Genomic DNA, 23052 nt, shown 5'->3' on the forward strand with positions numbered 1-23052 from the left:
TCCCACCCCTCCACCTCCCAGTTTAATTGGGCACAAAAATAGAGATAATAATGAAAATGAAAAAAAAAAAAAAAAAGAGAGGGGGAAGTGCAGTACATAGCACAGGCCAAGTGCGGGTCACAGCTCTGGTCAGTGGAAGCACATGCAGCTGCACAGGGCAGGTTTTATATTTCCAAATACTTCCCCCCCTACCCCTGGGTCTTAGGTACTCATCCCATTCTACAGATGACATGCGCAGCTCTAAGTGCAGGTGTTATAAACAAACAAAAATATGCCCACAACAGCACACAGCTTTCAGCTAGGAAAATGGGCATCAAGTATTCTTAATGAAATGGTTTTGCATTTCCCAGCAGTTCTGCATTCTCTGGAGACAGGGCGATTAAACAAATACACAGAGCAAGAGCCTGGCCTTGACTCCATCTACAGGAGTTTTGCCACAGACTGAAATGAGGCAGGAATGCCATCCCATGGACCTCCCCCAGCCAGCTACACAGACTGTAACCTAATATGCCTCCCGTTAAGGGTGTGATACCAAGAGACAACCATATTTAATACAGCACTCTCTGTCTAGGGATAAAGCAGGATGGAGCCAGCCATCAATCATTCTGCTTCTCTTTCCTTGTAGGATTACAGAGGCCAACCCCACTGCTAGGAAGTATTTATAAAGTATTATTTTAGTTCTAGATACTGCAGACTTTTTATAGTTACTATATTCCTGTATTTTCCGAGTACTATATTTCCATGCACATAATCCTCACCTCAAACCCACTCATTAAAAAAAGTAATACTGCTCCCTTGAAAAATAGTCCTCAGATTACCCGCAACTCACCATCTCTCCTTCCCAACAGCTATGCCTCCCACCAGTTATCCAAGCAAAGGCTCCCCACAACTAGGGAGAAGGAAACGGAGCAAAGAAGAGGGAGGACCAGGCAGGGGACAAGCAGTCCTGGAGTAAGCCTCCCCCTTTTACTATACCCCCTGCACTGCACTTGAATCATTTCCTACTTCCTCCCCAGGCAACCCATGGATTAGATGCATGAAAGTACAGCAATTACCCCCTTCAATTACCCCAAAGACTCAGGAAGAATAAATTGTTTGCAATGGAGAGCCCTCTTGCCTGCAACCCATGCAAAGCTGAACCCTTCCTTCATCTACAGCTAACCTACCGAAATCTGTATGCTTTGCAGACCAAGACCATCACTAAGCAGTCAGCTTTAATTTCCTTGGAGTCCTCCAAATGCAGCATCGTGGCTCATACGCAGTTATCCGCCGCTGCCTTTGGAGGCTTCATTTCTTCTCTCCCCTTCCCCAACTCACAGCCCACATCACAAAAATGCAAGCAGGAAGAGAAGGGAGCAGGGAAACTTCTCTCCGAAACCATCTCTTCATTTCAGGCTTGTGGATGTGGTGCAGCACCAGCCTGGAAAAGAAATCCTCGCTCCCTGCCGCCCATCGCGCTTCCCAGGGCTGTTTGGAGAAATATCACCAGACATCAGCTGACACTAGCAATTACATCCAAATAGCAGATACAAGGTCTGTTATCGATCTGTTCCTAGAGGGAAGGACAAGCTATCCAGTAAAAAGGGGTGTCACGTTATTAAATTCTGAAAGGATAATAACCCAACACAGAGGGCACAGCTGTTACTGGTACACTTCAGGCTTCGTTTCTGAGCCTGACAGGGAGCAAAGATCATCAGAGCGCTTCAGCATTCAGAGACAGGCCTAGAAATTGCAGGAATAAATTAACATATCCATATCCAAATTACTGGGCTAAGGGGGCTGCAGTTCTGCTGGCAGGAACTGGCCTCACGCTGCTGCCAGTCGCTCCCAGCAGTTGTTTTAACCTCTTGTTAGCTAGTACCACAGTGCTCAAGCAGAAGAGAAAAACACTTCGACTTGTCCAAGCTCTGCAGCTTTGCCCCAGAGCAGGAGTTTTAACAGCCCAACGTCTTCCAACAGCACGTGGAAAAGGCATAAGGGAGGACGAATCTCTCCTGCGGTAACCTGAGCCCGACACCCTGGTGAAGAACAGCGACAGACAGCTCTGTGCAAAAGCCTGGATCAATTCTGCTGCAAAAGGAAAACATGGCTCAGGTAAGTGAACAAGCCATGGCCTTTCAACATCAGCAGCTCAAAAGAATGGGAGAGTTTAACAAAGCTGCTGCTGAAAAAAAAAGAACCAAGGAGAGTTATCGATTTTTATGAGCTTGGAGTCAAGAGACCATAAATTATTCACAAGGCAACAGAGATGGCAGATTTCTTGGACATTTCAGCACCGCACCACACAGAATTATGAGCTCAGATCGTTTGGCCAGACTGTCCCACAATTGAGCCTTTATAAACAGCAATAGTGATCTCTGAAACGGGTGCCTGAATGTGTTACAGGCCACCACCCTGTTAACAGCTTTGCAGGGCATGCCAGGGGTTACGGGCAGAGCCGGACAGACAGAACCACAACAGACAAATGGTTTCATAGCATACTTTGGGGATTTTCCACCCCACTGCAGACAGCAGGTCTCCCTGTCTGCATTAACAAAATTACAAACATAACACCACGAATTAGAAATGAAATGCACCCGCATCCCTGCCCAAACAGACTTGGCTGAGGAATCCAAATCCCTCCAATCATCCTGACAGGCGTTTGGAAGTCAAGGTAAGAAGAGCCCTATAGATACCAGTTTTCATCTCTGGGCAGAAAACTCGGAACTTACGAGCTCTGCAAGGTACTCCCAGCTTCATCACAAGCTTCAGGTGCAGCCTCTGGCAACTCATCTCTCCACGTTCCTTTGTAAAATGGAAAGCGACAGTTTTCCTCCCCTTGTGAGGGAAATGCATTGATGCACCCAGATGCAAGAGCAGCAGAGGCCAGGCAGCGCCTCAGATCACAAGCTCACCTGCACAAATCCACACACTGCAGCCAACCTCCAACGCCAAAAGAAAGCGGCCCCTTAGATCTGTAGCACTCAAAGCGCCGGGGGACACCTGGGATTATCCCATCACGCAGACAGAAAAGCACGGACCAAGGAAGTGCTGCTGAGCACGCCTGGCTGGGCTGAGCCAGCCACTGCCTTCCGCTGGCTCCAGTAACACCAGCCCCTGGTCCTGGCTGAGAACTGGGGAGTCTCTGGTTGAACCCCTGAGCCAGGTGTGACTCCAGAGCACGTCTGAGACCTCAGGACTGGAAAGACTCTTGTTTAAAAAGCAGCAGATTAGAAACTTCATACCAAGATAAGTTTTTATGAAATCTAGTGGAGGAAGATCAATATTTTCTTTTGTTAAGTAAATCTGGCCACTGTGAAAACACTGGAGCAGCAGCTTAGAAGACAAATTTTCTGTTTATCCACACCACCAGAAGCAGAAGTGAGAACAAAGACAGCTGCCCTCACCCACTACCCTGACACAAACCTCATCCAGTATCCTGAGCCTTCAACTCACAGAAAGGGAAGCATAAATCTCCCTATGCTTGTGCAGAAAGAGCTGGAGGTTTTAACAAGTGGTGGAGGGGAAACGAGCCATTTCTCTTTACCCTTTCCAAATCCCAGGGACTTGGACGCCTGGCCAGTTGCCCCTAACAGCACCTAACCCCAACACAGTGCTGCAGCCCTAAAAACACCCAAACCCCTGCAGGTCTCTGCAGAGCCAAGCGTGGGTTTCCAGCACAAACCCCACATAATCTGCAGCAAACACGGCAAGTGCCTGTTATCGGAGGCATGCTGGGAGGAAGGCTTTCATGCTGAGCCATCTCACACTAATGGCCCCACAGCAGGATCTGGCAGGCAAAGGCAGCCCCCAGATTTAGCCAGCACCGCTTGAGTTTCAGATGGTGCAGAACAGCACATTGATCCATTTATCGTCTGTAGGTTGCCATGGAGACCACAAGTTATTCCCCACCATCACCACCCCCCCGCGGACCCCCCTACTGCTTTTCAATTGATAGCTGGGCACTGGGGAAGCATTTGCAGCACCGTGGAAATTAAATCTACACTAGAGGAGCAGGGGATTCAGAGCAGACAAGGCCAAGGGACCTCAGCTTGAGGCAGCCTGTCCTGCTCTTCCCCACTGAGCAAGTCCAAGCAAGGAGTCGCTCCAAGCCTCCCACGGAATAAGTATTACTGGAAATTAGCAATATAAAGTGGGATTTCAATGTCCCTCCGTGGGCTCCCCTCTGACAGTAAGTGCTCACAAGGTAGCAAGGAGGGAAGGCTTCCCACTCTGCAAATGCATGTGCCAAAATAGGCTTTGGAGCATCCCACAGCATAACCCCACCAGGGAGCTCCTGCTGTCCCCAAGCAGGGTCACACCAAGGAGGACAGCAGTTTTCTGCTCTTCATATGGCAGATCCACTAGGGAAGGATCACAGCTGATCCTTCACTGAAGGGAGCACAGCATCAAGCAAACACACGACTTCTGCGCACTACAAGCGGCAGGATGAGAGTGGGTGGATCAAGCAGCTGAACCAACTCAGGCAACTGAACCCGAGCTCAACCTACAGCCAGCTGCTGCTGGAAAAGTCACTCCTCAGTTTGTAGAAGACACATGAGCCACCGACTCTGGGGGCAGCAGATCAAGGCCAGACCCGAGCAAATCCCGTAATCCTGCCCTGCAGATATACGTGCCCCAATCTCTCTCCCAGGAAGCAGAGAAAATACCTGACCTTTGAGGCAAATGTCCCAGTGTGGTGCACAGCACTGTCTCCTCACACCTATGCAGTCCAGGCTCTATCACCACAAAGTATTTCAGGGGCTGCTGTTTAGCACTATTGTTTACCAGAACAAGATATTATCACATTTCCTTTCTCCCACCTCATGTTGGATGGAGAAACACCATCAAGACAACCTGAGGAAAATTCTCAAATCTTAAGGCTTAGGTTTTGGCTTTTAACTCCACACACAGCCACCTGAACAAGTCATCTGCTTAGATGGAAGACCTGATCCCATGTAATTCCCTTGCATTTCAAGCAGCAGCTGCTGTGCAGGTGCTGCACTTCTTAATGGGTCATTTCTTGCACATACAAGCGTGAAAACTTGGTGCTGGCTTTACCCAAGGCTCCAAAAGCACATTACCACAAGCACTGCTTTTCGGGGGCCAAAGGAGATGACCTTTGTGCCACGCACAGAGGAAGAGCTGGTCTCCACAGCTCCCTCCAGCGCAGCGGGTTACTGCCGGGGGAGCCCAGCAGCCAGTATCAACCCCAGGCACTGGAGCATGAGGACACGGGGCAGGTGGCAGAGCACAGAAAGGCAGCTGCAGGCTGAGAGCCTTCAGGGAAACTCAAGAAGCGTGGTGTAAATACTGTATGTGCCCGGAGCCAGAAAGCTCAGCGAGGGCTGTGTGGCATTTCCTGAAGGTTACCTCTAATACGTGCTGTCAGCCTGCCAGCCTTCGACTGTCTGCTGAGTCCTTCTGCGGGAAGCACGGTGCTGCCTGGACCTCTGTGGCATTGTCACAGTCTGTGACAGTGAGAGCTTAAAAAATAAAATTCCTCCCCTCCAGCACAGACAAGGCAGGTGTAGGACACCAGGGCAAGCAAACCCACCGAAATCCGGCAGGATGGAAGGGCTCCTCTCTTCTTCCTAACACCTGGTCGCATAGCTACTTGCCGAGCATTGTGTATCTCCCCCTCCAAAGCACAGGACAGGGGCGGTGAGGGCCAGCCCCTGTACACCAGCGGGGAGACGAGCAGGCAGCTACAGCCTGTCCGGCTCGGCAGCCCTGCTGCGCACACAGCTGCTCAGCCCATCCGCCACGCAGGCGTATTCTGCACGGGGCAGCGGGCGAGACCACGGCTGTGCCACGATGCTCAGGCCGGTCTTCTCCGGCAGCAGCAGTCAGGGTGCTTCACTGCCTCCCTTGCCTGTGCAGAGGCATGAACGCTGTGTCCCATCCCGTATCAGAGCAATCGGTCAGCAGAGCCAGAGTACAGCAGCAGACATTTGTCTGCATTTATTTACTAGCTGCTGCCAAAGAGATTATCCCAGCCCTCCCCACTCATCTGCTTTTTCTGATTCACTAGGAACAGACTGGGCATTTTTACCTATTCCCAGGCCTTTTCTGCTTCTCAGGGTCAAGTTTACTACAACTTTAGAGACTTTCCAGCCCCCTGCTCACAGCCCACTAGTGAAGTGGGTCTGCTCTCTGCTGTTCTTCAAATGACCTGCCAAGCTCAGTATAATGCAGAAGCTTGCAACCAAGCCATGATCGGCACCAGTCTCTCCAGCCCAGACACCAAGCTTTCCAGCTAAAGCAGCAAATGCCCAGCCTCTCTTGCTAAGGCTCTGCAGCCCTCCCCTTCCACCCCTTTCTTTTTCTTTTCTTGCAGAACTGCTCCAAATACAGCACTGGAAATAAATGATTGCCAGCAGTACCCATGCAGCACGCGCCAGATAACAGAAACACTGCAATTGTGAACAGAGAACAACTCCGGAGACCTGTCATTCCAGCAGAGGGGAAGCCATGTTCAAGACCTCTTTGGTTACATAAACTTCATTTCCATGTCTTTTATCACTGATAAGATAAGCCATTGCTCAAGTTCAAGTTCTGTATCAAGTAAACCATGATAATCCTCTTAGGAATTCCCCATGCCCCAGCTTGAACAGACCTGCAGAAAAGAGCTTAAGGGGTTGCCTTCAGCTTAAAAAAAGAAACACACACAAGCACGCAGCCACATACTTGTTTATAACGCAGGCAAATTTGGGGCCTAATATAGAGTGCTGAAGGCTTATATGGGTCTGCCTGAATAAAGGGATCTACTTCTGCCCTAGTTCATAAATGCTACAAACTACTACTTGGTCATGCATCACACAGCTGAACACCAGCCCAAAGACAACCACCCTTCTGAGGAGGTTTTCTTGCAGCGATAAGGATCTGGAGGATCAGACCCCCAAAAGTAATTAAACTGATTCACGACCAGTCCCACACACTTTGTGCTGGATTACAGTAACAAGAATTTTCCAGGCAGCTGTATTTTTTTTTTTTGTTTTATTACAGCACAGGATAATTCTACATCCTTTAATGCTGGTGGCAGAATTACAGTGATTTCAAGCAATTATTACCCTGCTTCGGGTATAAGATTTAAAACTCACTAAGACCACCTCCTCCTGTACTGTACTGTCAGGACATCCAGATGTGAACCATCACTGTCTATATTTGTTAAGATGGTGATGTGATCCAATCTAGCAACTGGATATATTCGCTAACCACTTAAACATGCACTCACACACGCTGCGCTGTAACACAAAAGGCCATTTCATATATTTCTGATTGCAAGACGGATGACAGCAATAAGCAGACACACAAACTCTCGCCCTCCTCTCTGCCGCTTGTCATCAAGACGCAAATTACCTGGGCCAGCAATTTTATCACAGCATCTTCCAGGGAACTGAGTTAGCCTAAAGGCAATGAAGGCCAACGTTTGAAGCTTAATACTTTACTTCACAGGGCTGCATCTGGCCACCCCCATGCAGTTCAGCGACATGCAACCACACGCTGGAAGGGCACAGCCTCAAGCCCTTCTAAGCCTGCAGCTGCCAGAAGATCAAGGCACAAGGCGGTAGGTATCATCTGAAATTGGTGCTTAAAATGTAAACTTTCTTCAGGTCTATCTACTTCCTCAGCCAGCCCAACAGGCTCAAGCACCCACAACTGTTTCTTATTCATTTCCAGCTACAAAGACTTGCATCCCTCTGATAGCCTCTCTCCATTAGGATCTTTTTCACACGTCTCCGAGTATTTTATGACATTCAAACTAAAAGATGCAGTGTATCAAACAAAACACATCTCTCCTCCTCACCAGCAACTTCAAGATCCTTTAGCATTGACTGACAACTCACAATATTGTGGGAAAGGTTATTTTCAGATCAGCTGCTGGAAAAGCTCTTCCAAGGGAGCAGCTGAATTCAAATCACACACCAATTAGCTCAGGGGAATTTTTATGTTTTTCTTTCAGGAAACCTATTTGAAAACAAAACAAACAGGAAAAAAAAAATGGTTTAAATATTATTAAAAGATCTCAAACTGTGTCACAAGCATGCCACATTTTCCACTGAGGAAAACAGGAGCAAATCTAACCAGTTTCACCCCATCAGAATGGGTTTTGTCCTTCAAACCCTCTTGCTGGGTCCCCCCACATCCCAAGGAAGAGCAAGGTAACACAGAGGTCCAGGGCAGCTACAGACCTGTTCAGCATCACACTGTGCCAAACCGCCTGGGTCCATCCTGTATCTTTCCCACAAGATGAGGTTTTCCACACTGCTCTCCTTAGGTTCTCACCTCTCGCCTCAAGGCCACATGCAGATGACCGTGCTTTTTCTGAAGCCAGTGCCAATGAGGCCACTGCATTCGTTATCCAGCAGGATAATGACAGAGTGCAATTCAGTCAACAGCAAATCCTCCCCAGGGAGATGCCCTCTGACCTTCCCTGAGCTGGGGGATGAACATAGACAGCCAGATCTCAGACAGGCGGCAGAGCTGAGTGAATAATTCCTAATGAATCCTTTCATCTCTTCTTTTGTTTTGGGGAAGGGGGGTGGTGGTGGAGGGAAATAGTTTGGAACTATCCACCAGCAGAAAATTATTTTCTAGAGCTACCCCAAATCACTGTCATCCAAATGACATCTTTCATGGCTTCTGCTCAGTACACAGTGAGCATGAATGACATGCTGCTCTCTGCAGAGATGCCCCTCGTGCAGACAGCCAGCCTGGGAGGGGAGAGCAGACCAGGCAAAGCCACAGCAAGAGCAGGGATGATCCTGGAAACCTAGCTTAAAATCACCCTTAGGCAAGCAATTGAGAGTGAATCTAAGATAACCGTTCAAACCACATTTTTGCCAATAAAATTCAGTTCCACTGACACATCAGCAAACACATGAAGGACAAGAAAGTTCATGAAATAAGGCCCACAGAAAGCCAGGACCTTACCTCTCTCCACCTGCTGGTCAGCCCTCGCTATCAATCTTCTCCCATTTTCCAAGCCACAAGCTGGAAGGATCACAAGCATTTGATATAAGCAGATTTTTTTTCCCCTCCAACAAAAAGCAGCAATTCTCATTTCTCCCGTGTGAATTCAGCTGCAGAATTCAGTTCTGCAGTATCTCCAGTTCTGCAGTTCAGTATTACCCAGAGGTGGAAAACCAACTCGCAACCATGAGATCTCAGAGCTGCTTCACAAACTTTCAGTTACCTATGTGGCACCCAGGCCCATGGGCACTAGTCTCCATCAGTGTGACCATACCAGTTTTAGACACATGGTTTTTATCCCCATCTCTCAATTAGGCCTGCAATCAGCCATGTCTGAAGCAGTCACTTCCATCTAGCTGCACCAGCATTTACAGGGATTGACCCTCAGCAAGCCCCACCTCATCAGCATCTATGTTTTATACTGGGAATAGAAATTACACGGAAGGACCACAGTCTTGGGATGCTCCCTACCCTGTTCCCAGGCAAATGAACTGATGTGAACCTACACACTTAAATAGAGCTTGGCTCGTGTATTTATATAGATGCCAAATCCCAGGGATATCAATGACAATCTCTTCCCCAGTAAAACCTGATTACAGCACTGGACTCTCTAAAGCCCCCCTGCCATCTCCCACGTCACCCGGGACGTCACAGGGAGAGGCCAGAAAACCTCTCCAGGTGCCCAGCACAGTGGGGATTGCAATGCCAATGATTAAGCAGATCTTCAAAGGAAGAAAAACAAGAGTCCTCGTCAATGACTGACCAGCATAATGGCTCAGGCTACTCTCATGTGCTCCTCTCACAGCACATTTGTTTGCCAGGCTGCCCAAGAGGTTTCAAAGGGTCAAACACGGGGTCATCAACTGCACAGTGATTTCAGCTTCGCTGAAAAATATAAAAAGCTGAAACTGCAAACAAGGAAGGTCCCAGTACTTACAATTAAGGCTAAAAAGACATGAAAATGCAAATCCTTTAAGTTCAAACACACCAGAGGCAGCATCAAAAAAAAAAAAAAAAAAAAAGGATCCCGTGATTTTTGAAGATCAGAGCTCAGCAATATTTAGTAATCCACCTAAAATTCTGACCAGCCTCAAGGACCAAGAGCAGCTGCGAAAAGCAAAACCTTGCTTTCAGGCTATTTTGAGAAGCACTCACAAGGTTTATCCCAGAAACTGTTTTCTGCCTACTCAGATTTCTCAACTCAACCGATCACATGGTATTTAGATGGACTGCTGGAGACACTTGAGAATAGCAGTGCTGCCTGCCGCTATCTGCCTGGCACAGGATGGTTTTTAATTGAGGCTGAACTCTTAAGTCCCTGCTGCAGTCTGCAGCTCCAATCAGTGAACTAATAATTAAACCCAGGAGAAACAGTGCAAAGTAGCAATGCCTTTAACTAGTACATTAAGATGAGGAAACCCAAAGACATGCACAGACATCTCCAGGATGTGTTGTTTTGTTTAAAGCCTGAGGATTTGACCAGATTTTAAACAGCAAAAGTCAGGGCGGCAGAGATCCTGCAGTGCAGTACAGAAACACAAGAGATGCAGAAAAGTATTCACTTTCACCTCACCCAGTCCAAGGAGGAAATCAGAGCAAGTTTTTCCCCACCCGAGTGTGGGACCTTCCTCCCATGGGAATCTGAGAGATTATACAGCAAGAGGGGAATGCAGAGCAAGAGAAGCGCCCAAGACATCAGTCCAGTTCAGAGCCATACCCTCCAGCTCATATGGACCTGGGAAAGAAACCTGCTGGGGAAACCACCCTGAGAAAGTCAGTGCTGGCTGTGAAGGCTGCTGGTGGATCAGACAACACAAGTTCTGCTCTGAAATCCGAGGGGAGACACTCAGCCTGGAAATGACTCTCCATTAGGTTAATTAGTCAAGTTTGATGTATCCAAGGTGGTTACCATGGTCACAGGAACTGAAGAGTAATGCTTTATACAGATTTCCCTATGTGAGACCGGGGATGGGGGAGCTGCGTCCAGCTCCTCCAGGCCCCCCGGCAGGGCAGGGAGGAGGACCCCACCGCCCCGGGACACCACGGGCTCTGTGCAAACACCCCCCCCCCGGGCTGCTAACAAATGCTTACTGGAAGAGCTCCTTGTCCGTAGATCATAAGGCTGCTAAAAATAGCACCAGAGAGCAACCAGGTTAATGACACATCAAGATGATGCATTTGCACACGGAAATAAACAGAAAGCATGTGAGATTTGCCCTCCACCTGGCTTTTCTTTGTTTTTGAGTTGGGGAAGAAACAAAAAGATGCTCTGTGTTCTCGTAAAAATTCAAAACCCATCTGTCAAAGAAGTGACAGAAAGCTGTCCAGTTCTCCAAACACCACGCCAAATACAGCCGAACCTTGTTTATCTATTCCAGTGCCTGGGAAGAGACCACGGTGTGTTACAGCATTTCCCCAAACAAGCAAATATTTTTAAGTGTCATTAGCTACATTATGATCAACATCATGTCAGTTACTTACAACTCTACACTGCAATACAAATTCATTCATCCGTGCACTAGAGCAAACGAGTAAAAACTACTGCCACTTCTAGAACAGCAGCAGATTTAGAAAAGAAGTGGGAGAGAAACAGCAACTTGCAACTCAGCAAAGCTCCTGTAGAAGAGTGGTTTTAAACTCTCTTGCCAAAAGGACCCTCCCCTCTCTCACTTTCTGTTCATCAAGTGCCTAACTGAGCCAAGACCGGTGCTTGCAGAAGCTGCCACAGGGCACAGAGGATGGCATCTGACCAACTTTCCTCTTCATCAGCTCTCCCCTGGATATGCAGGGCTGAAGGCACAAAACCACAGACTACTTGAGTCTCCCAGGGAGCACAAGCAAAGCTCAAGGAACAAAGGTAACGCAGCCAGCACCTAACACAAAGCAGTAACGGGCACATGGAGGGCGATGTGAAAAGCCCAAACCCTGCCACGTTTGTGAACCAGGCAGTCAATTTCCAGCCTATGGAAAAGGAGAAAATGCCACAGACCTTCCCAGCTGCCCAGATCATGGCAGGAAAGGACCCAACTTCTACCAATATCGCCTGACTGTGACTCCAGGCTGAAATCACTGCTGTTGCGGGAATGCAAGTACAACACTGCGTGAGGGACTGTATCATCTGTTGCAGAACTGGGTTATCCCCTGCTAAAGGGAGACACACCAGAGATAAGCACAGGTCTGTGCAGAAGTTTGAGAGAAAAATCTGCTATTTAGAGGAGAATTTTAGGACTGTGGTTTTACTCCCGCAAAAGATATCAGCTTGAAATGTAACCAAGCTGTGCAAATTACAGCCACCTATCCCCTGATTTCAGGCTGTCTGTACCTTGGCCCTCCCTGCAGTACCCATACTACCCCCACAGCAGTGCCAACTCAACCAAAAGCACCATTGCTTGGTGAAGACATTCATTCAACTACCCAGGTGAAAAATAACAGGAGAGAGAAGCCCTGGGATAGGAACATGGTGAGGGGCAGTGATGTGTCAAACTCCTTTAGCCAGCACTATAGCCAGAGCCCTCATATCCCAAAAATACAGCCTAAAAGAAGTCAGCTAGATGCTGCGAAAAAGGCAGAAGTCACCCGTTTGACAGACCCAAACCCATTAAGAGATACAATTCAGCTCCACCTTTCTTTGCAGGTTAATGTTAAGCTGCTACTTCCCCCCCCCCCCCCTTCTTCTGCAGAGGCCTTAATTGGTTGCTTAATACAGATTTCACTGTTATGCTTATCACAACACTCGGAGCTGGCCGTGTGACGGGAGCGCAGAACACAGAGAAGACCCATTTGTCTCCATAACTAATTGTTCTGCTTCCTCAACATACACACTAAATTGACTTGGCAAAACTGCAAGGCAAAGCTGCTGTATTTATTTAGACATTTCTTCTGCCAGTTGAGAGGCTTTGTACAGCAGACTACAAAGGGCCAAGACAGCACAGGCACCTTTATCAAATTTATGCAAAACTGAAAGGAGTGAAAAAAGGATCAGGCCCCAGGTTAGCAGCATTCCTGGCCGTGTCCTTTACAGTAGGTATTTTAGCCTCAGTTACCCAAGAATTAATTGACAAAATACTCAAGAAGTTCATAAAGGCAAGTGTGAACACTCACTTATTTCTGGCTACGGCCTTCTTTACCCTAAGGATCAGCCTCCATAAAAAAAAATAAGTACGTGTAGACTGCCTGATCAAAACGCAGGGGAGTGCCTGCGTTAGCCAAACACATTTAATGCCTCAAGCAGCAACCAGGTAACTCAAGGCTGAAGAGTCATGCAGAGACATGTTCTTCCTGGAACAGCCCCATGCCTGCAGCCGGGGTCTGACTCTGCACCCATCTTCCAACTCAGCCAAAGGTTCAAGGTGTTTCCGCATAAAACAAGGAACTAGAGCAAGACAAACACAATACTACATTGTGTGGGGAATAAAACCTCCTGCCGAGAAGAAATCCATGGACATTTAAAAAGCACAACTGAACAAAATGAAAAAAAAAAAGCTACAGATGGAGCTTAAAGTTCTTGTCTCATTGAAACAGATAGCAAAACTCACACCGTCTTTGGCAGGGGAAGTAGGAACAACCAGGGTGCTTGCGTCTGCCTCTGCAGCACGACTCCTCCACCTCTGGGCAAACCAAACTCCCCATTTCTCAGCTTTCACCTGCTGTTGGCAGAGTTTAAGGACATTCACAGAAGTGCTCTAAATTCCATGAGCACCAATCTCAGTGGAAAAGATGCAAACCTTAGCTTTCCACAGCGACAGAGTTAGAACAAAACCACAACCCTTAAGGTACACACAGACATCTCTACTTTTGTTTCATAATGCTGGAGAAAACCCAAAATCCTGCAGTGTTTCTCAGTCCATCACCGCACAGCCCTCAGGAACGCTGCTGGCAGCTGGCTGGGTTCTGGACCAAAACCGCAGCAGCTCTTTACGTGCATCTCTAATCATGGCATCTTAAGACACGTAGACATCAAAAATCAAAAAGCACAACAAAATTTTTTAGCAGCTACCCTGTCAAAAGAGCAAAGCCAAGCCAAGACTAAAACCTACAAATGAAGAAAAAAAAAAAAAATAGAGAGGAAGAAGAAAAAAGAGCTGGCTGACACCTCCTATACATGCTGTCAGCAGGATCATTTGCTCCAAAAATAAAGATGCTCAACGCATCTAACTGATGACATGACAACTACTTCATGGTCCCAACACTGGAGTTGCATAAAAACCTCTAAACATCCATTGCCTTGCAGCTCAGTAAAAAACAACCCCTTGTACTCACTCAGAGCAAGCAGCAGACACTGTGTGCCACTCCCAAGGAGGATTTTCAGCTCTTCATGTCCACTCAAGCATCCATGCGGGCTGCAGAGAAGCCTTTCACCCCTCTACCCTTTGCCAGTCACGCTACACAGCTCCAGCCACAAACCCGCAGCTGAGCTAGCTGCCCAGGTGCCTGTGCCACATCATGCAAAAACATCTCAACAGCAGCTCAGGATCCCAAACAACTCTGCAGAGCAAGCGCAGAAAGGCAGTGCTACTGGCCCCAGGCCCCTGCACACAGCCAGCGGCAGCCAAGCCTCCTGCATAGCCTGGATACACTCAGGCTGCCTCACCAGCACCTCCCAAAGAAGTGACATTTATTTAAGACTAGAAAGCCTTAAATAAGAATACTGATGGCTTTTTCCACTGCCAGTTCAGAGAGTTTTCCCAAAACACTGGATACACAGATTTCTGTAACACAGACTTTGCTGCATTTTATTTCTTTGACAGTTTTTAATCACCTCTGGTCTAGCATTTGGAAATTATTATTCACACACACACAACAGGAACAAGGCTGCAGGGAAACATGAATTTCACTGGCCTGCCCGGTTTTGTCTGTGGACACCACCTCACATATTACCAAATCAAAACAAGCCGGCCAACTTCAGCATGAGGGGGGAAATGAAAGGGCAGACCGGTGACCTAGAAATGAAGCTGAGACTTTGGCATGAGCTTGAAACTCTGCAGCAAAGGGGGAAAAAAAAAAAGCTGTAACTGCTTTCAAGACAAAGCTTGAAAAGTTTATTAATGGAATTATATGACGTGGTACCTGCAGAAAAACAAGGGCTTGATCAAGGAAATCTTTCCAACAGGAAAGAGTCATCCCCTTCGCCAAACAGAAGAAACTCTTGTGCCAGAGAAGAGGGAACACAGTTATTTAACGTCCCAATGCAGGACAAACACCCCCAGGCAAACAACTGGAGAAACTTCCCAAGCACACAGCTCTGATACCAACCACCACCACTCTGTTACACACCTAAGATTTACACACCGCATGATATCATGAATCGCATGACAGTAACAGTGAGGGCTTGACGAGTCAGTAGACAAAGCTTTAGGGCTTCAAGCAATGGATCAAGAATGCTGCAGTCACACGTCTCAGCGCTGATCCAATGCAAACTCACCCTGCCAGGTGTAATTGGTTCAAGGAGGGTGTTAACAAGTTACCCCTGTTCCAGCAAGTTTCAGGCTTGATCAGGTAACATCCACATCACCAGCATAAAACTGACAGAGAACGTGCATCGCCCTCCAGCAAGGCTGACAGGAGAGGCCATCACATGCCAACGTCCAGCCTGGACTGTGCATGTACCACTGGGTAATCCAGTGTAAATCACTGGGGACTCGCAGCCTTCGCAAAACCAGCTCCTTGCAACATCAGGCCAAAGAGATCACACGGCCTCGGCAGTAAACACTTATGCAGAGCTGCAAAGTGCCTTCTGCTATATGAGCCAGGTGCTGCCACCAATAAACCATGTGCTAACCAGTGTTTCTGCAGTGCTGGGAGGTACGTGTTCAAGAAGTTTGCAGAGGCCAAAAACTGAGCTATTTACAAAGCGATCAAGTATCACACAGCTGAGACCTGGTCCTATAAAAACGTAGCTGTTGGAGTAATTTTACAAGGTTTTAAAATATTTTCAGAAGAAAGCCAACTTTCCATTGTTTGCCACAGCTTATTAGAAGCCCACACTCCTCTACGCTGCGGAACGAGACACCCTACCCTCCACCCTCTCCAGCCAGCACTGCACAGCAGGAGGTACAGGTAGATTTTCAGAAAGCTTGACTTTGCCTGCCATCCTACTCACCGATTCAACTCTCCCACCACATCCCACTGAAACCCAAGCCCAGGGCTCAGTCCTTCACCGTAGTGTGCCGCAATAATCAGGCCCCAGCTCTTTACACGACCATCTAAGCCTCCAGACCTTGCAATTACACACTCCCCGAGGAGGACGAAACCTGCCTGCCTGGGAGACAGAGAGTCCTCAGGGACTGATTACAGACGATGGGATGATCTGCACCAGGAAGCTTCCCAAATCCTGTCATCCTCCACCCACGGGCTGACACATTTCTTTCCTTCTGCCTTCTTTAACATAAAGACACAGAAGAGCGCAATACAAACCACTCTCTTGCCCTAACATGCACAGGACAAACCTTAACTGTGTTGCTTAGGAAGCTGGTGAGAAGGATTCGGGTACCAGCACAGAGCACCATCCCGGAGCCAGCAGAAAACAGGGTTTAGAAGACTTAAAGGTCCCAAAAACTACATGACAGATGGCCACGCCACTGGAGTATTTCTTCAGTTTACAGCCAGTTCATTGCACAGGCAGGGTGAAGCACGCCCAGACAGTAAGGGTTAACTTCCCACGTATTTGGGCCGAAACTGCATTTCTGGGCACCGCCACTCTGTCCAGAGTTAGGCCAGGGAAACAATGCTAAATAAAGATTACGCGGAGCGGTATTATGTAAATAATTCTCTTCCACAATGAAAGGATAAACCTAGACTGCTTGGTTAGTTATTAACCCGGGAGCCAGCACCGCAGAGAGGAAATCCTGCTGGCTCTCCCTCCCTCGACACATGCACCGCCGGGAGAGCCGCAGCCCCGGCTGCGGCTACCAGAGACAATACCCACACCGTCCCCTGCCTCCCCGAGCGCTGGCACTCTCCCTCGGACCACTTCCCACAGGAGGAAACCATTTGGGCCCCACCACACTGTCTCCTCCCAGGGCAGCCCCGCTCCTCCTGGCTTCACTGCCGCTGCCGAGGCTGGACTTGGCCCCCTCCCTCCTCCCACCACTGGTGCAGGACACGGAGGGCTCCCTGCCCTTTGATGGGAACATGCTCCTCACCACATCCCTCCCCTTGAAGACCTTCCCTTCCCCTTGTAGGCTGAACCCACTGGAGTCTGCCTTTGATTGCACATCTCCTCCTGCCCAGAACAACTTACTCGACCTTTCTGCCTCCACCTCCCCCCTGCAACCTTCCTCCTGCCTTGGCCTCACGTCTGAATCCTTTATGTTTGTCATACGATTTTAAATCTGTCAGCAATTCATCCATCTGCTGCCTCCTGGGTTTTTAATGCCGTGAACTGTTCTGGGATACAGCCTTGCATAAAGCTCTCGGTGGAAAATGAAGCTGTACCTTTCAGAAAGCAAACTGGCTTTGAGATCATTTCTTTCCAAGGTGCTGGGCTGTTTCAAAGACTGGCTTCTTCCCTACAGCTAGCAGAAAAGCCATGATGCTATCTGGTCTAAAATAAACATTATGGGAGCGGCGATAAGGGGAAATATTTCAGCTGACTAAGAGTAATGTGGGTTCAAATCCAAGCGTAAGCTGATATTGCCTGTAATTTGTTCCCGAGCCAAAAACACAGACTGGGAGTGAAAAAATGGAAGGCATTAAACAACAAGCAGCATACTCAGCGACTCTGGAAAACTTCAGCATTTCCATTTATGTTATTATTTTTTTAAATAACCTTCAGTTTCACGGATCATAAAGTTAATTTGGAGTTAACTTCCCCTCTCTGTAACTAGACGAAGCTGCTATCCTTTACATTCGTTAATGTTTGTTCAGTGCTCTGCAGCTATAAAGCGCTTGAGAGCACTAACCATTATCAGCATCCTCCTTGCCACCCAGCAGGCACATAACCGTGCCGATTGCTTTGCTCTCCGTGTCGTCCCCCCCTGTGCCCCAACTCTCCTCCAGCCCTAGCACTGTGGTAGCAATCACAGCCACGGCCATCAAGCTCCATCTTTATTGCTTTTCCTCCAGCGCCAGCACTGGTGACCTCTCCCCTGCAGGCAGGGCTCCTCTCTGAACATCTCCAAACCAAATTCGGACCAGCAGCCAAGCACACACTGTTAGCAGCAGGGTCTGCAGCAATCAGCATCTCTTCTTGCCTGCCCAACGACAACCACGTCCCATCTCTCTGAGCTTCCCACCATGAAGATGGCAGGGGTAGCAGCACCACATGAGCACTGTCTGCTCACCAGAAACGCCTGTCCTCAGGCGCTCTCCTTGCCTTTTGTAAGGGACAGTCCACACCCCAGAGAGCCTCCAGTTGCCAGAGGCAGGTTGACAGGAAGGGAGAACTGGTGGCCTCCAGAAGGGAAATGACAAGTGGGATGGGGGCAGCAGGACTGGGGGTGCAACCCAGATTTCTCAATTCCCAGTACAGTCCCGCTGCTGCCTCGTGCGCGGGTCAGGGTTCACTTCCCAAAACTGCCAAATCACTCATTTCCTTCTGCTCTTCTGTCCTCCTCCCCTTCCTACGAGCCCCCTCCCTCACTCTGACCAGGCTATTACGGGCATTTTCGTGCCCTTTGTTCTGGAACTCCAGCTCCCCTCTTCAACCATTTTTTAGGAAGCATCTCTGCTCTAGCCATGCTCATTAAGTGATACGCATTTCCATTTTCTGCTGTGATGCAAAGATCTATCCCTTCGACATTACAGGGCAAATCACAGACCCTGACACCTGTGTGCCAGCACAAGTCCAGCCATAAACAGCAATTCTCCACCACTTTCCTATGTCAATACACAGCAAGGGCCCTTCAAAGCCACGCAAGAGCCTATGCCACAGCATCCTAGATGAGAATCCATGACCTCATGATGCCCAAATCCTTAAGCGGCTGCAAAAGCCTCAGTCACTAATCACAGAGGCGACTGCGTGCCGCTATACCTCATTTCCAGCTCCATTAGAGCTGACCCTGTTCTCCGTTGAAATCTCTCAGTGAAGACTAAAGCAAGCCACAGTTCGCACAAATGCAGCTGCAAAAAGGTAAGTCCTTTGAAGAACACATTGCCCTGGATTTCCACCCTCGAGTACACCCACAACTAGCCCCCAGTCTGCATTTGGGGGATCCCTGCTTGCAGGCACAAAACCCAGGAGGGAACCAGTACTTTGCCATTGGGAGAAACGAGCCCTCGCGCTGAACTGGCAGAGCGCTCATGGGGAAAGAGACTCCTCTTCACCAGCTTTCCAGCAGACTCGCTCTGACACATTGAACTTCACATAACCCCCCTGACCTCAATTTTCAGGCATGTCTAGTGATCTGGTCAGAATGAGACATCAGGTGAGGGATGGGTAGTACTGCACCCCAAACACAGGCCCTCTCAAACCCACACTCCTCCACAACTGCTCAAATCAGTCGCCCAAAACCCACTACCTGAAAATTTACCAATTTAATCCTCCTTTTCTACCTACTCATCTAGAAACTGGGGAGATGGTAACTTTCCTCCTCCCCAAAGAGCTGTGAAGATGATGGTATCTCAAACATGTAAATTACGGTTGACTTCAAGTTTCTCTCTGGATGACCTGACCACAAACAGGACTGTATTTCAGCAGAGGCCACTAACAACCAGAACCAGCAGCAGGGTGAACACCAGGAACCATCGAGGGGACAAATAATTTACAGCCATGTCACGAAAGATGAAGATAGCTCCTATGACCAATTCCAGCCAGTGCAGTCCAGAGCTGCCGTGGAGATGAGATGGGTAGTGCTCTTAACATGCATAGCTATCAGCACAGCTGCATGCACGCCTTCATCGCCGATCATAACAAAACTGCCTTAACCAGACTGGATCTCCTGATTACAAGATGCAAACACAGCCTGAACCAAACCCTCTTTGGATTTAGCACAGGATGGCTCCAGGGACTGGCACAACCTCCACTCAAGGCGACTTGGTTCAAATCCAACCACACAGCCATTAGCAAGTGAAAGGTATTGCCAAGCAGCAGCTGTTCGGTGGCTTGCATGAAACAAGTTTATGGTTTCAGTCCAGATCTCGTCGTGAAAAATGCCAGTCACCTCCCTGGCGCTCAAAGGTGTCGAGCCAGAAGCATCCACCCACTTCTCCAGCGCTGGAGATGCCAACGTGGGAGGCGTTCCCATACAGGCCCAGTACCAGCTCCGCAGAGACGCCCCTGACCTCCGCAGGGTTTTCAGAACCAGGTATGTTTTGCAGCTTGGCAGAAACACACAGCTAAATAACAGAAACCACCACCCACATGAAGCCAGAAGAACAAAGTACCAGTGTTTTCCTGCCCCAGACATGTGCGTGCCCCATCTCCTCTCTTGCACCAAAAATAGCTTCTACTTTTTCCCTTTTGGCAACAACAAACTGAGGTTTGAGTGCATTTGCTTTCAATAAACTAAACGCATTTTGCAAGAGTCTCTCTCATATTGAAACTTACTCAACTGAAGTTATAAAATATTGTCACACACAGAACTTCCCTTCCCTCCCATGGCATCTTGGGACTCAGCCTCAAAACACTTTGCAAGCCTTGCTTACCATATTCCCCACCCAAGGCATGGCTTCTGCACAGAGCCGGCAGACCCAGGCACATGAGAGGCTGAGCTAGGTCCCAAAGTCACCCAACAAGTCAGCAGTGAAATTCAGAGAATTAAGTACGACTTCACTAAAGCCATCTAGGAAAGCACGGCTTCACTAAAGCCCTCCAGGAGTTTTGTCACCACTTTCAGAAGAGATGGAAATACTCACCCAGTTGTCCCAACTCATATCCCTTCCCTTTATGAATTAGCAGCAGTACCAAACCTTTATCTGTAAAGCACATGGCAAACTAAAACTTAACCTTGCTGATAAAAGTCCTACGCTGAATTGAAAAACTCTCACCCCACGTGGCCAAGGAATACCAGTGGAACAACAGCACATCCACCAAAGCCAGATTAAAAATACCGGGTTCAGCAAAACCCTAACGTTTTCAGGCATTCAGGGCGCCAACCTTTGCTTCACGCAAATACGGAGGGAGAGGCTGCAGAAAGAGTCCAAATCATAAACGCCTGTGAATCAAAAGGGCGGCATTAGGAAATACCCATTGCACAGATCACCTCCAGCAGCACTGTCCTCTCAGGCAAATTCTTGAGCTGACCCAAACCACAAAGTTCAGGGAGCAGACCCAGCCTCCAGCGCAGGCAGATGCGCCTGCAGCCATGCCGGGCTGCACCGGCAGGGACATCCAGAGGGTTCAAAGCGGTGGAAGGAGCGATGGGTTTATTGGGTCAACACAGCCCCTCGCCCCAGGAGGGCCAGAGCCCTGTAGGTTTTGCTGCTTCAGTGGCTTTGGCAGCAGCCCACATGGCAGGCAGCTGCCTGCACCCACTGCAGCCTGCTCTTTGTGCATTGTCAGAGCAAGGGAGCAGGAGGAAGGGCCGAGGGAGAAGAAGGAACAGGAAATTATAAGAATCGACAGAAAAAAGCAATCACTCCAGAGACCGGAGCTGGGGTTTAGAGAAACGTACACTTGTTGCCTGCAGACACCGGCCCTGTTTACCCACCATAAATATTTACACACCAGCCACTAAACGCCACATCCTCAGATAAGTGAGCCCCGCAGTTCTTACCGCCGCTGGCCGTGCCCAGGACCCCAGCCCTCTCCCCAACACACAAATGACACATTTCTGGGGCACCGGGGCAAGCCTCGGCCAAGGCTGCATTTCCCACCCGGCGCCAAACAACGCCTTGGATGCACATTAATTTCTCCCGGCTGTCGTGTCAGCGTGAAACCACCGGCTTCAAATATATATGTGGGGCAAGAGCCGAAAAATAAAGCAGAATTGAACGAAGGGGGGGAAAGAAAGGGGGGGAAAGAAAGGGGGGGGTGTTAAAAAAAGGCCTTTGGGGTGCCCCCACCCCGCAGACCGGGTGTCCCCGCTAGTTTGCAAAGTGCGGGGCTCCTCCCGAGCACCCCCAGACCCTACAGCTCCCCGAGCAGCGCCTTCCCTTGAGGATAAAAAAAGAAAAAACAACAACAACAAAAAGTTTCTCCCCCAGCGAGCAGCTCCCGCGGCACATTTTCATTTTTACGTAACGGCGACCGCCCGCACCCCTACCTGGCGGGGAGCGGCCCCCCCCGGCCCGGCCCGGCCCCAGCCCCAGCCCCGAGCGGGCCGGTCGCAGCCTGACAGCGGGCGGGCGGGCGGGCGGGCGGGGGGTTCCCCCCGGCCCCCGGCCCCGCTCCGGGCAGCGCCACGCCCGGGGCAGCCCCCCCTCTCCTCCCCTCTCCGCCTTACCTAATCCCGCCGGCAGCTGCCGCCCCCCATCGCCGCCGCCGCCGCCGCTCCCTCCTCGCCTCGCCTCCCGCCTCAGCGGCCGGCGGGGCAGCGCTCGGCGCCGGGACCCGGCCCCGCCATCTGCGCCGTGTTTATAAATCCAGAGCCATGGGGTTTGCTCCCCCGCAAGCCTCGCCGTCGGTCGGTCGGTTTGTCGGTGAGTCCGCCCGCTCGCTCGCTCGCTCGTTCGTTCGTTCGTTCGCCCGCCCGCGGGGCCGGGCCGGGCCGCCCCTCCGCCGCAGCGCTGGCCCAGCAGCGCCCTGCCCTGCCCTGCCTCGGCGCGGCGGGAGGCGGCGGGAGGCGGCGGTCCCTCAGGCCGCCCCACAGCCGCACCGGCGGCCGGGCGGGGCGGGGCGGGGCGGGGCCGCGCCGCCCGCGCGCCTTAAAGGGGCCGCGCCCGCCCTCCTGCCGCATGCAGCGCCGAGCACCCGGCGGCGGGGGGGGAGGAGGGGTGCCGGTGCCGGGCGGCGGGGCCACCGGCTGTATCCTTGTCGCCAGCTGCACCGGTGCCACCGGTTATATCGGTGCCACTGGCTACGCCGGTGCCACCAGCTATGTCGGTGTGCCCAGCTTTACTGGTGCCACAGGCTGCGTTAATGCCACTGGGTGTCATTAATGATTTTGTTGGTGAAAACAGGGATTCTCGCCCACGCCACGAGCGGGCCCGCCAATCCCCCCGCCGGTGCCTTTTCAGACACCAGCGCTTCAGAGGAGGGGGTCGGAGGGCGTCCGTTGC

The 23052-nt window shown here is 49.9% G+C and overlaps 1 protein-coding gene across 14 annotated transcripts in view; it reads right to left on the bottom strand.

The window, feature by feature from the left end:
• NCOR2 (nuclear receptor corepressor 2) overlaps window positions 1-22624 on the bottom strand; it is a 260465-nt gene extending 237841 nt beyond the window's left edge. For 7 of the 14 annotated variants that reach the window (XM_052798074.1, XM_052798073.1, XM_052798075.1 and 4 more), the window contains exon 1: window positions 22278-22622. The gene's annotated coding sequence lies outside the window, so the exon portion shown is untranslated. Of the gene's footprint in view, window positions 1-22277 lie in introns of all 14 variants that reach the window. The other 7 variants (XM_052798062.1, XM_052798061.1, XM_052798059.1 and 4 more) reach the window with 2 other exon arrangements.
• Window positions 22625-23052: the final 428 nt, after the last annotated feature.

The sequence above is a fragment of the Harpia harpyja genome, chromosome 9 (assembly GCF_026419915.1).
Source record: "Harpia harpyja isolate bHarHar1 chromosome 9, bHarHar1 primary haplotype, whole genome shotgun sequence".
Classification (NCBI taxonomy): Eukaryota; Metazoa; Chordata; class Aves; order Accipitriformes; family Accipitridae; genus Harpia; species Harpia harpyja.